Below are 11,873 nucleotides of genomic sequence, written 5' to 3'. Positions count from 1 at the left end.
GACCTTCTCCTTCACTTTCCTTCCTCTCTTTTTCATCCTTCACTCTTTTCCCTTCCCTTACTCCTCTTTCTGCAGTTCAGTAACTGTTTCTGTCAATCCCTCTGTCCTCTAACTTACTCACTCCCCTTTTCTCACTCTCTCTGTGTTACCCCCATTCTCTCCGTCCTCTTAGTCTCTCACTCCTCTTCTATCATGCTCACTCCCTATTAATGAGCCATACTCTCACACTCATCTTCTTTCAGACCTTCTCCTTTACTTACCTTCCTCTCTCTTCCCATCTTTCGCTCTTTCACTGTTTTGCCTTCCCTTACTCTCCTTAATCCACTTCACTAATTCCTTGTCTTACTCCCTCTATCCCCTTACTTCTACACTCCCCTTTCCTCATTCTCTCTCTGTTAGCCTTATTCTCTCCGTCTCTTTAGTCTCTCACTCCTCTTCTGTCACGCTCACTCCCTATAACTTAGTTATACTCACACACTCACCTTTTTTCAATCCCCCTACTTCACTTCCCTTCCCCTCTTGTCCCTTTTTTTGCTCCCTCACTCATTTTCCTTTCCTCTCTCACTAAAATTAGGGCTGGGGATGGCAGCGGTGGTTCTCTAATGCTCGAACAATGATCATAATACTTTGTTCCCCGTAACAAAGTAGGGCATTACAATGTTTGCATTTGATGGAGGCCTCATTAAAAACAGGCTGAATATTTGGGATCAGCTGCTCTGGTTGCCCCCTCACTGATGCAGTTGCTCCTCCAGTTGAAGTAGAGGCTCCATCTCTTGGAGCCTCACATGCCAAAGCCCTGACACTCTCCCGGGCATAGTTCTGGGGATGCCTCTTCTGAACGTGCCGAATCATAGTAGAATTACCCAAACTGTACTTCCTTCTGGGGTCTCCTCTGGAAAGTACAGTATGGCAGATCTTGCACTCCACCTTTGGAGCATTACATTTCACTGTCTTCTGAAAATACACAAAATGGCGGCGATAGTGTACATTAGAGAGAGACAGTGAGAGAAAGAAGGCATGAGATGAAGAAGAGATGCAATAGGATGGTCTTCCTAAAGCTATCTATTCTATATGTTGTTTTTAGAATGTGTTAACTGTTTGTGGTACGAATGTGGTATGTCTGGAAGTGTGAGATCAGATAATACGATACTCTCTGTGTCTTGGTGTTTGTTGTTTTCACTAAGCAATTCATTCTTTATTTAGTATTAATCCTCCTGAAACGATTATATAATGACTAATAATGATTGTTTTGATACGAATAAAAATAAGAAGGTTATTCCTGTTCACTTTTTTTTATTTATTTTAATGTATATTATCTGACTGCATTATTGTATTTTCATCAGATATACACTCAGTGATCGGAGTACCGTTAGGCTCATCGTGTGACTCGCGATAGCATTATTCAGAGACACTTGTTGTCCGTATAGTAATGCAGTTGAAGACAGCATTATAAATGACACCCTTGCAGCATGTAATATAAAAATCCATAGTCAATCATTTTGATTATTTTATAAAGTTAGAACTAACTAGGCTTTTGAAATTGTTCATGTTTAAACATTTGTAGCCGGTCTGGTAACAAAGCAATTACATTCATATGATCCTTTTCAGGCACAAGTTTACAACAAATCTTATATTGTAGATGTTAGAATTAAGCAAATGGGTCTATTCTTTAGAATTTACATGAACAGCAGACTTACATGGGATTGAATGTAGCTTTTCAATATCAAAAGCAGGTTCAATTTATGTTAGATCGTTTCAGGTCTAATCGGTTTTGTGGCATAGGTGTACTCCAGCCCATGTCACGGGATTTGCTCCCAGCGTGAGTAGTGAAAGGTTTGCTTTAGGTTCACATGTTGTATTTGACAAGGAAAGTACAGAGGCTTCACATAAACTCATTCAGTGTACAGTTACACTGTCATGACCAGCACACCAAACAAGAAAAACAAAGGGGATTGCAAATCATTAAAACATTAGTTAGCAAATCGGGTCTTCCATGTATAAGCAGAAACCTCATGAGACTGATCTCTGCTAAGAATGTACTACTGACTACATCCAGGTCAAGAAGCAATTCCTGATTTGAATCTGCCCCTGGAATACAAAAAGCCTATTTTACTATTTAGTCATTTCTGAGTCACAAACCATTAAATAGCCTTTAATCAGAAGAGAAGAAAAAGATGGTCAGTTGTGATGTTTGTTTTATTTTCTCAAAATGTACACTCCAAATTGGTCCATTTGAAAACATAGATCCCAAGTAAGAGAAATCCAACTTTATATGCTTTCATCATCATGTGTTCACAATCTACTTTAGCCAAACATTAGTAATGTTTTTTGCATATCGATTATGAACTGATTCATATTACAGTAAATATTTAGTACTGCAAGTTGTCTTTGAAGGCCAACACTATTTTATCCATTAAAGCAATTTTACCTGCAAGTATGAACAGATCTCAAAGTGGATTGCCCAGTTTTCAGAAGATACCTTTTGGAACTCATTCTCTACATTCAATTATAATTCAGTCAACTTAAAATGAGCAAACAAGATGAAACCTATTTACTTAAATCTAATACAAATGTCAAGAAAAGAGGTTCAATGATGTCTTGCTCCCATAAAACATGTGTCTAATTGTCCTGATGGTCTAATCTCCAAATTGCAGGGACACACTGTTCAAAATTCATTTCATATAGCTTTTGCCATATGGAAGCCCTACCATCTATTACAGTCTGTGCAAAGGCTGCAGCAGAACTGAGAGTTGTCATGTACTGAGAACCTCCAAGCCTAAATGCTCAATAAAGATCAAGTCTTGATTGTGTCAACTAGTGGATGAAAATTATCCCATTTGGGAGACATGTGTCCATGTAATTTAGTAAGATCTCTGAAACAACTTTTCTGATGAGTTCAGAACTTAAATCAGTCAGCAGTCTGCTCTAACACTCTTTCTGGAAATATCTCTAAGCTGGAAATCACTATAAGATTGTTATCCTGATTATATACCAATGTATATCTACGAGGAACCTAGGAGGAAACAATATGCTCTGCCCATCACTCTTGATTTGTAGGAATGGTGGTGTTAGAAATACTATTTGGGCCAATAGCAAAGACCAATTTAAGATGTTTAAAAACCTTTTATATATCTTCCTCTGTTACTATTCACACATCCCTTCAGAGTGTAACAGTCCATGATAATGTTGCTTAACTGTCTTCCTACTGTTTGGTAAAACTAATTCATGAGTGACTCACAGCCATTCTGATATATCAGCTTCTTGACCACTTCTGGCTTGACTTAAGCCTATTGTGACTAACAACCAAAACCCCTGTCATCTCCTTCAGCAATTGCTTAGTTATGTTATGTGTGTTTGTAAAGAGCACTATCACCCGTGAGGGTATCCTGGTGATGAGCAGGTGTGTGTGCCTAGCCCTGTCTATAAGAGGTTGGTTAATTAAAAAGCCAGGTCTTCCTCTTCAAGTCTAATTCAAGAAGAGAGAAGGATGCCCTGATGTGGAGTGGGAGGTCCTTCCACAATTTAGGAGTGATGTAAGAGAACACCAGTCGGCCTGATCTCGTTATCTGTATGCGAGGGACATGTTCAAGTAGGAGTCCTGCGAAGTGAGGGTGTATGGGTGGTTGGTGGAAGGGAATGTGACTGTTCAGGTAGGTGAGGCTTGCATTGTGTAGTGCCTTGAATGCGCTGCCCATTACACCTCTGCATTTACTTGTATAACTCTTCTTCTAAATGTTTGCAATAAGCTTATAAGTTCTTTGGGCTTGGTCTGAATGAATTACAATTTAGGGGAATCATTCTGCTTATTGCCATTATTTTTTTATGCAGGACAAGTCTGGACAGTCAAGGTCAAAACATAGAGCCACATTTCCCAAACTTGCCCTATGATTCTTTTTTTAGTTTAAAGAATTTCCTTATAAATGATAACCTGTTGAAAACGTCTTTAGACATATTCTCAATACATGTTTTAATCTCAGAGTAATTGTATCAAACCAATGGCTTAACCAAGGGGTTAATTAGTGTATTTCTTGAAGTACTCTCATTACAGAAAACTCATAATTGGCCTCAGCCTGTTAGAACGAAGATCCATATCTTTACTTGCCAAAATAACAAATTGGGAAAGAAAATAGTAACTTTCTAATTACTCTCTTTTTCCAAAAAAGCTCAATAATATGAATACAACATATTTTAACAAACTGTTCATAGATGTCAGTTTGCAGAATTATCATAAAGAAGGGTGTCTGCAATTACATCTAGAAGGTTGTCACTAATGTTAAATTTCAGTTAATGTAACTCTGATTCTGTAAAGTCAGTCCTGAGCAGCATTTGCAGAGGAGGTCTTAAGCTTTATAGTACTTTGCAACTCTTAATCGGATATTGGGATGACTGCCTTTTAAAGAAATACGTTTGTCTTCCAATCATTCTCCAATATCCACATGCCCTACAATCCCCAAGAGATTGAGGCATTCATTGGTCAGAATAAACGATTGTTTATTCTTTTTTATATTGGTCCTACTGCAAAAGATGTAACATGGACCACCTAACGCAAGTCACAATTCCCTAGGAATATATAAATAATACATGAATGATGCTCACTAAATTAAGTTCAAATGCCACCCTTTGAACCACCTGCCCTCACTTTTGCCGATGTTATTAGTTGCATAAATGATCTAAACCCATCCAGATGTATGAAGAGTTTTGCCCTAACAGTTTAAGCCTGTCCTTACTTGTTAAGTATGCTTCGATATGTTATGTATGTCAATAATGTATACCCACCATATGTCTCTTAAACCAAATTGAATTACAGAATGCCATACTTGAAGAAGTCCAAACCCAGAGTCTATATTAAACAATTTTTAAAAAGACTGTGAGAAGTAGCTAGTGGTTTTCCATAGCAGCCATTGAACCTCGAGTTAATTCATACTGGGTATGCCACCAGTACTCAACAATGCTATTTACAAACCTAACCTAAATCTTACTCAAGATGGTTTGATTCATTATGCCACTGTAAGAATTCATTTAAAGCATAGGCTATTACAGGACTTTATCACTACAAAATTGTCATGTTTGTCCAGTGTGTGGGACCCTTATTAGCTTGACATCAGTTTCATCAGTTGAATTTCTGTTTGTTGTTATTGTAGTAAGATTAATTACTAACCAAAACAAATACAACATTAGTATAGCATGAAATCAAATATACATTCATAATGAATTATTGAAACAAGAACTTTAAATATGTACAATTATGCTTCTATTTAACAGATTCTAGAAGACTGCCAAATAAAAGATACAACATCTATCACTAAAATGCTCTAGACGCACAAACTGACATAGATACACACATTAGTGTATAGTACAGCATTTAACATTTACATTTACACAAAAACAAGATAATTCATAATTATAAAAATCAAGACAACTTGATATGTACATTAGGTATTTGACTAAAACTTAATTTACACATATTAACATCTGCCTTTGGTGGACCCTTTTATTGCAAAATCCTCAAAAGGCAAGCCATTTTTGTTTGTCCATTCAGCTGTACTTCTCTACAGTTAAAAATGCAAATATAAAATCTATCTATGATGGCAATATTATCTATGTGTAAACTGTTCTATATCATAACAACAAACCCATTTTCTTTGTGTCTGAATCATTGAATTGTTTTCCATTACTCATCTCAAAACTGTGCTAATCCTTATATGTACCAATTGAAAAAAAGAAAATAAGAAATGATCTCCACTGTCCTATTAGCAAACATATAAGTGGAAGAGGAACTCTTGAAGTAACACAACTGTAACGTTTCACATCCACACTTGGAGATCTTAATCCAACACAGAAAATAGCATGACATATAATGGTTTTCTATCAGAACATTAAGATTTTAATACTGACTTGCAAAATATTATTTTCAAATTAATTATTACCACTATTTTGTGAAGGTAAGTATATTTAGGTAAGCATACATTTAATATTCTTAACTACACATATACATACTTTGACAAATACTAGATTTACTGTGCATAACTCCACATCTATTTACCTTGTTGATATCTACATATATATATATCTCAACATATATATATATATATATATATATGTTTCCAAAAAGCCGCCGCGCTTTGTGTATGAATTGTTCCCAAAAAGCCTCCGCGCTTGGAAACAATATATATATATATATATATGTACTTTTTTACACTCACCTTTGCGGTATGTCGGCTTGCTGAGGAGGATGCCCACAGAGCGTTTTAACATCCAACACTGCTCCTTCACATGAAAAGAGACCCAGCACTATTGAGTGGGTTCAACTATTTCTTTAATACATGTCGTAAGAGATGTCATCAAGAGACGCGTTTCGGCAATCTCCCTGCCTTTCTCAATCTTAAATAGTCTCCATTGTAAAAGCGCTGTTTAAATACAATACTTAACTACAAACATGAAAAACATACTCAATGTAAAGTTTTCAGCAACCATTTTGTCTTGATAAACGTAATGTCTTAGAATGTCAACAGTTGCACTGTGAGTATGAAAAATAAACAAAAACAATGTTCATAGGGCAATTTCAAGGATATGTATATATATATATATGCAGCAGTTTTCATTCCCCTGAGGAAAGAGCGCACAGCTCTGAAACGCGTTGGGAAAAGGATTCAAATACGGACGAAACTTCACCATCATATGCAAAATTAAAGTAAGGTGTTGGAACCTACCTGCTGTGAGTGCTTCTTCATTTGCAGAGCCTTTGTTAAACATTGAATCACACAACAGCTTCGTCGTGGAAGGAGCACCACCCAGTCAATTAGGAAGGAGCCGTCGGAGAAGGGGGCCATCTGCACACGAACTTTCAAGTGCGAGATAGCGCAGCAGTGCCAAAAACGAATGAAGGTGACTTTTCGAGGCCGGGGCCCACTGGGGGCTTAATCATTCACAGTGAGGTCGAGATAAATCACTGTGACCTTTCAAAAATTGGGAGCTACACTGCAGAATCCACTATGGTTCCTCTACATAATACAAGTCCCACAATGCACGCTACTAAGCAGGCAAATGAAATGCCATGTAACACTCGTGAGACTTGTGAATGGCTGCAGCAGTTTTCATTCCCCTGAGGAAAGAGCGCACAGCTCTGAAACGCGTTGGGAAAAGGATTCAAATACGGACGAAACTTCACCATCATATGCAAAATTAAAGTAAGGTGTTGGAACCTACCTGCTGTGAGTGCTTCTTCATTTGCAGAGCCTTTGTTAAACATTGAATCACACAACAGCTTCGTCGTGGAAGGAGCACCACCCAGTCAATTAGGAAGGAGCCGTCGGAGAAGGGGGCCATCTGCACACGAACTTTCAAGTGCGAGATAGCGCAGCAGTGCCAAAAACGAATGAAGGTGACTTTTCGAGGCCGGGGCCCACTGGGGGCTTAATCATTCACAGTGAGGTCGAGATAAATCACTGTGACCTTTCAAAAATTGGGAGCTACACTGCAGAATCCACTATGGTTCCTCTACATAATACAAGTCCCACAATGCACGCTACTAAGCAGGCAAATGAAATGCCATGTAACACTTGTGAGACTTGTGAATGGCTGCAGCAGTTTTCATTCCCCTGAGGAAAGAGCGCACAGCTCTGAAACGCGTTGGGAAAAGGATTCAAATACGATCGAAACTTCACCATCATATGCAAAATTAAAGTAAGGTGTTGGAACCTACCTGCTGTGAGTGCTTCTTCATTTGCAGAGCCTTTGTTAAACATATATATATATATATATATATATATATATTCCACAGTGGGGTGACTTTTCAATAAACTGGACTATCCTGTCTGTTTTTTACCTTATGTTGAACTGCGATTTCTTTGTACTGGATTTGATATTGATCTTGCCCAGTCTGCTCCCTGGAGGAAGGGGATACCGCAGATAGGGGGGGAAGAGGGGGGCTGTGTTGTGGAGATATATATCTATATCTATATCTATATCTATCTATATATATATAGATATAGTCATGAGTGATGTCACTGACCATGTCATGAGTGATGTAATATGTGACATCATCAGCAGTGCATTGCACGCGCAAGTTATAGTGAGTCCAACTAACTATAACGTGGGAATTTCAATGGTTTTATGCGAGTAAAATTTCCAGCTAACTATAACTGGTGTGAAACCTATGGTTTTTTCAGTGAATTTAATAGGTTTTTTAAATGCTAATTCCTAACTATAACTGGTGTGAAACCTATGGTCTTTTCAGTGAAATTCAAAGGTTTTTTAATAGCAAATCTCTATAGGTATGAAATGTAATATTTTTATAATGAATTTTATATTGTATATTTATGTAATACCATTTTTTTATATATTTTTTTTAATTTCTTAGCCCCGGTGCGCTCCCGGGGCGCGTACCAATGCGCCTACCGGTAAGCGTACCGGTGAGCGTCCCGTTAGCACTATTACCACGTACAAAAACATCATCGTGACGTATCGCGTAGCCGCGTGATTCGTCTTATGACGCACGGCGTAAGCGCACCCGGAAGCGCCCGAGCACATACGATCACGCTACGTAAGCGCCCCCGGGCGCGCCCTGACGCGCTTACGCTAAGCGCCCCGGGGCGCGTAGCGTAAGCGCGTCGGGTCATGTGACCTGAAAATAACACTTTTCATTGGTTGCTAACAGTTTTTTTTAGAACAAATGAAATCCCCACCTATTTCCTTCACTTCTTCTTTCACTTTTGTGACTGCAAGACCTCTCTTTTTGCTGTCGTCTCTTTGCTAAATTAATATCTTCCATTACCATGGCTGCCAGAGCATCCAGCAGTGAAGATGAGTCAGATGGATTTCTGGATGAAGAGGTTCCTCAGCCGAAAATAAAAGAACATTTCATATGGAAGTTTTTTTCCATTCCACCTGATCAGAAAAGAGTAAATGCTCCAAAGGTGGAGTGCAGGATTTGTAAAACTGTCCTGTCACGGGGTGACCCCAGAAAGAAATATTCATTTGGAAACTCGACGATGATTCGACATGTCGAGAGAAGGCACCCCCAGAACTTTGCCCGGGAGAGTGTCAGGGCTCTGGCACGAGAGGCTCCCAGTGATGGGCCTCTACTTCAACCGGAGGACAAACTGCATGAGTAAGGGAGCAATGACAAGAACAGATTCCCAACATCCAGCCTGCTTTTAATAAAGGCGTTATTAAATGCAGATATTGCGATAAGTTACTTTGCTATGGGGAACAAAGTGTTCTGCTCATGGTTCGAGCATTGGATAACCATCACTGCCGTTCCCAGCCCTAATTTTGTTTTGTTTTTTTGCTCCTGTTGAGCAGTGTCCCATTTACTGTTTTTGTTTTTGTTCTAAAAAAAGAGAAAAAGAAGAAAAAAAAAGTTCTTTTCAGAACTACCTCCAATTCTCATCAAAGAGCTGTGTTCTTAAAAAAATGAGGTTTTCCCCATGGTACGCTCCCCAGTACGCTCCCCGGTGCGCGTACCGGGCGCTCCTCCCGCGAAAATTGATTTTTTTTTCTTTTGCCCCGCGGAGCCCCTTTATGGCCCCCACATCAACCCTATGAGGTCAGGGGGGGTCTACCCTGCCCCCTTTTGGTCATTTCCCCCTTTGTTTTTGCCACCTCTTGTGTCTCGATCCTACCAAGACACAAGATCGCGGCCGCTCCAGACTGTTTGGAATGTTGACAGACACCCAAGAGCCAATCAGCTTTCCGCTCGCGTACTCGCGTAGCGCGCTGGTACGCGCACCGATGCGCGTACCGGGGCGCGCCTATAGATATATATATTTTTTTTAACCTAAAATACTCAAAATCCACTGGAGCACATATCTTGAGACATAGCAAAGGCACATCAGGCTACCAGTCCCTACAATTTTGCAAAGTTTGGTAGAAATCCATTCAGCCGTTCGGGCTAAAAGTGAGTCCAACCGCCCTATGGAAATTAACATGGGGAAAACACGTTTTGGGACCCCCCCTTTTATCTCGGCCCCCGCTTGACGAACCCCCCCCAAAACTTTCAGGGAAGGACCGGAGCGCCACGAGGCAAATTTGAGGCAAATTTCAGGCAGATTCCTCAACCGGCACCAAAGTTATTCCCAATAGAATGTTGCGATTTCCCTATGGAAAACAATCCTAACTATAACTACCTACTGGTGACCGCCAGTAGGTAGTATATATATATATATATATATATATATCTATATATATATATATATATATATATATATATATATATATATATATATATAAATATATATTATTACCCAGTGGCAGTCGTCACAGGTTAGTTATAGTTAAGATTAACACTTTCCAAAAATATTTATACCTCAGCTCCTAACTGGAAAGTTTCAGGGGAATTCATTAAGTTGGGCCTGGGAAAAAGACAAGGCCCAAAACAAGTTTTCCCCATTCATTTTTCCATAGAACTTGCAACATAACTACATTCCAAACTGCTGAATAGATTTATACCAGATTTGGCAGAAACCTGGATCTTGGTGAGCTTTTTTTGGTGTGGTGGACATCTGTTCAATACTTTTTGAGCAATTAATGTTAAAAAACTCAGTAAATTTTTTGCGGTAGAGGCTTTGTGACCCCGGCAGATCTCCTGCAGAGATCTGATTGGCTGCCACCATATCAACCAGGAACTGGCAGCAGCCATTTTAGGATTTGGGACTCAGTCGAAGTCCTAAATAATAAGTTAAAAAAGACATAAGGTTGCAGGGAAGCATACCCTGACCTTCTAGATCTGGTGGTGAGGTCCCTGGGGCCAAAAACATAGGAAGCGCAAATCCACTGTAAAGTTTTTTTTAAACTAAGAGCGGGATGGGCCAGGGGGTGAAGGTAATTTTCATTTTGGCTCCCCGCCGAGTTTCTGAGAAGGCTCAGGAGAGGGGTACAAAAAGAAGGGAGGGGGCCCGCAGCTTCTATCCCTGACCATTAAAGACCCCAGGGACCTCATCCCCCGGTGCCGGCTCAGTTACTGTGTCCCAGGGAACACACCTCCAGGACACAGTAGTTTCCCTTCCCGCACTGATGCTGCCAGGAGAACATATGTTTGCTCTCACCTGATGGAAGCATTTTTAAATCTCCCACCAGACTGGCTCAAACATTAAACCCAGACGGGTATCTCTGCTCCGCCAGCGGAGTTTACGTAGTTTTGCCTACTCTGTGTTCCATTGTGAATACGGAGCTTAGGCAAAATTCTAACTCCATAGTGAACGGAGTTAGCCAGCCCTTCCATGCACAAAACGTACTACGTACGGGTTATTAAAAAAGAAGGACGGCAAGGATGAGGAAGGAGAGCGGCCATGGCAAGGCGGAGGCAGCCACGGCAGGTAAGCACCATTTTTTTTACATTATAATTACTTTGGGAGGGAGCAGAACAGAGTTCCACTGAGTTTGTTTCCAACCCTGTGAAACTACGTGTAGAGGCACTACACCTGCACCACCCACCCTTAGCAAATATGCCTTCCTTGCCTGCAGGAAAGGCAAGTCTGCTACCACCCACCAGAAGATTTAAACATGCTCCCACCTGTTGTTCTATTTTCCTGCCAGCACACTCGTGTAGGCTGGGTAACAGAACAGATATTTCTCCAGTCCCTAGGCAGCATGCAAAAAACAGCTGCTCCCTCCGGGTGGGAGCAATGCCAGCTCCCACAGGATGTGGTAAGTTGGCTGCGGCTGCAATGGGGCTCCCCATGCCACCTGCGGCCAAGCCCTAGAGCCAACACCCCCGCAGGCAGCCAACCCCACACTGCGCATGCCCTTCGTCTGGGCCCAGCATGGAGTTGGCTGCCTGCAGGGGCAACCTTTCGCTGTGCACTGCCAAAGGTCAAGTGCAGCGTAGGATTGGCTGCCTCCAGGTAGTTTGGTCACAGGGTTTGGTCACAGGC

Source organism: Lissotriton helveticus, chromosome 1_1, assembly GCF_964261635.1.
Source record: "Lissotriton helveticus chromosome 1_1, aLisHel1.1, whole genome shotgun sequence".
Taxonomy (NCBI): domain Eukaryota; kingdom Metazoa; phylum Chordata; class Amphibia; order Caudata; family Salamandridae; genus Lissotriton; species Lissotriton helveticus.
Note: the sequence above shows the minus strand (reverse complement) of the source record.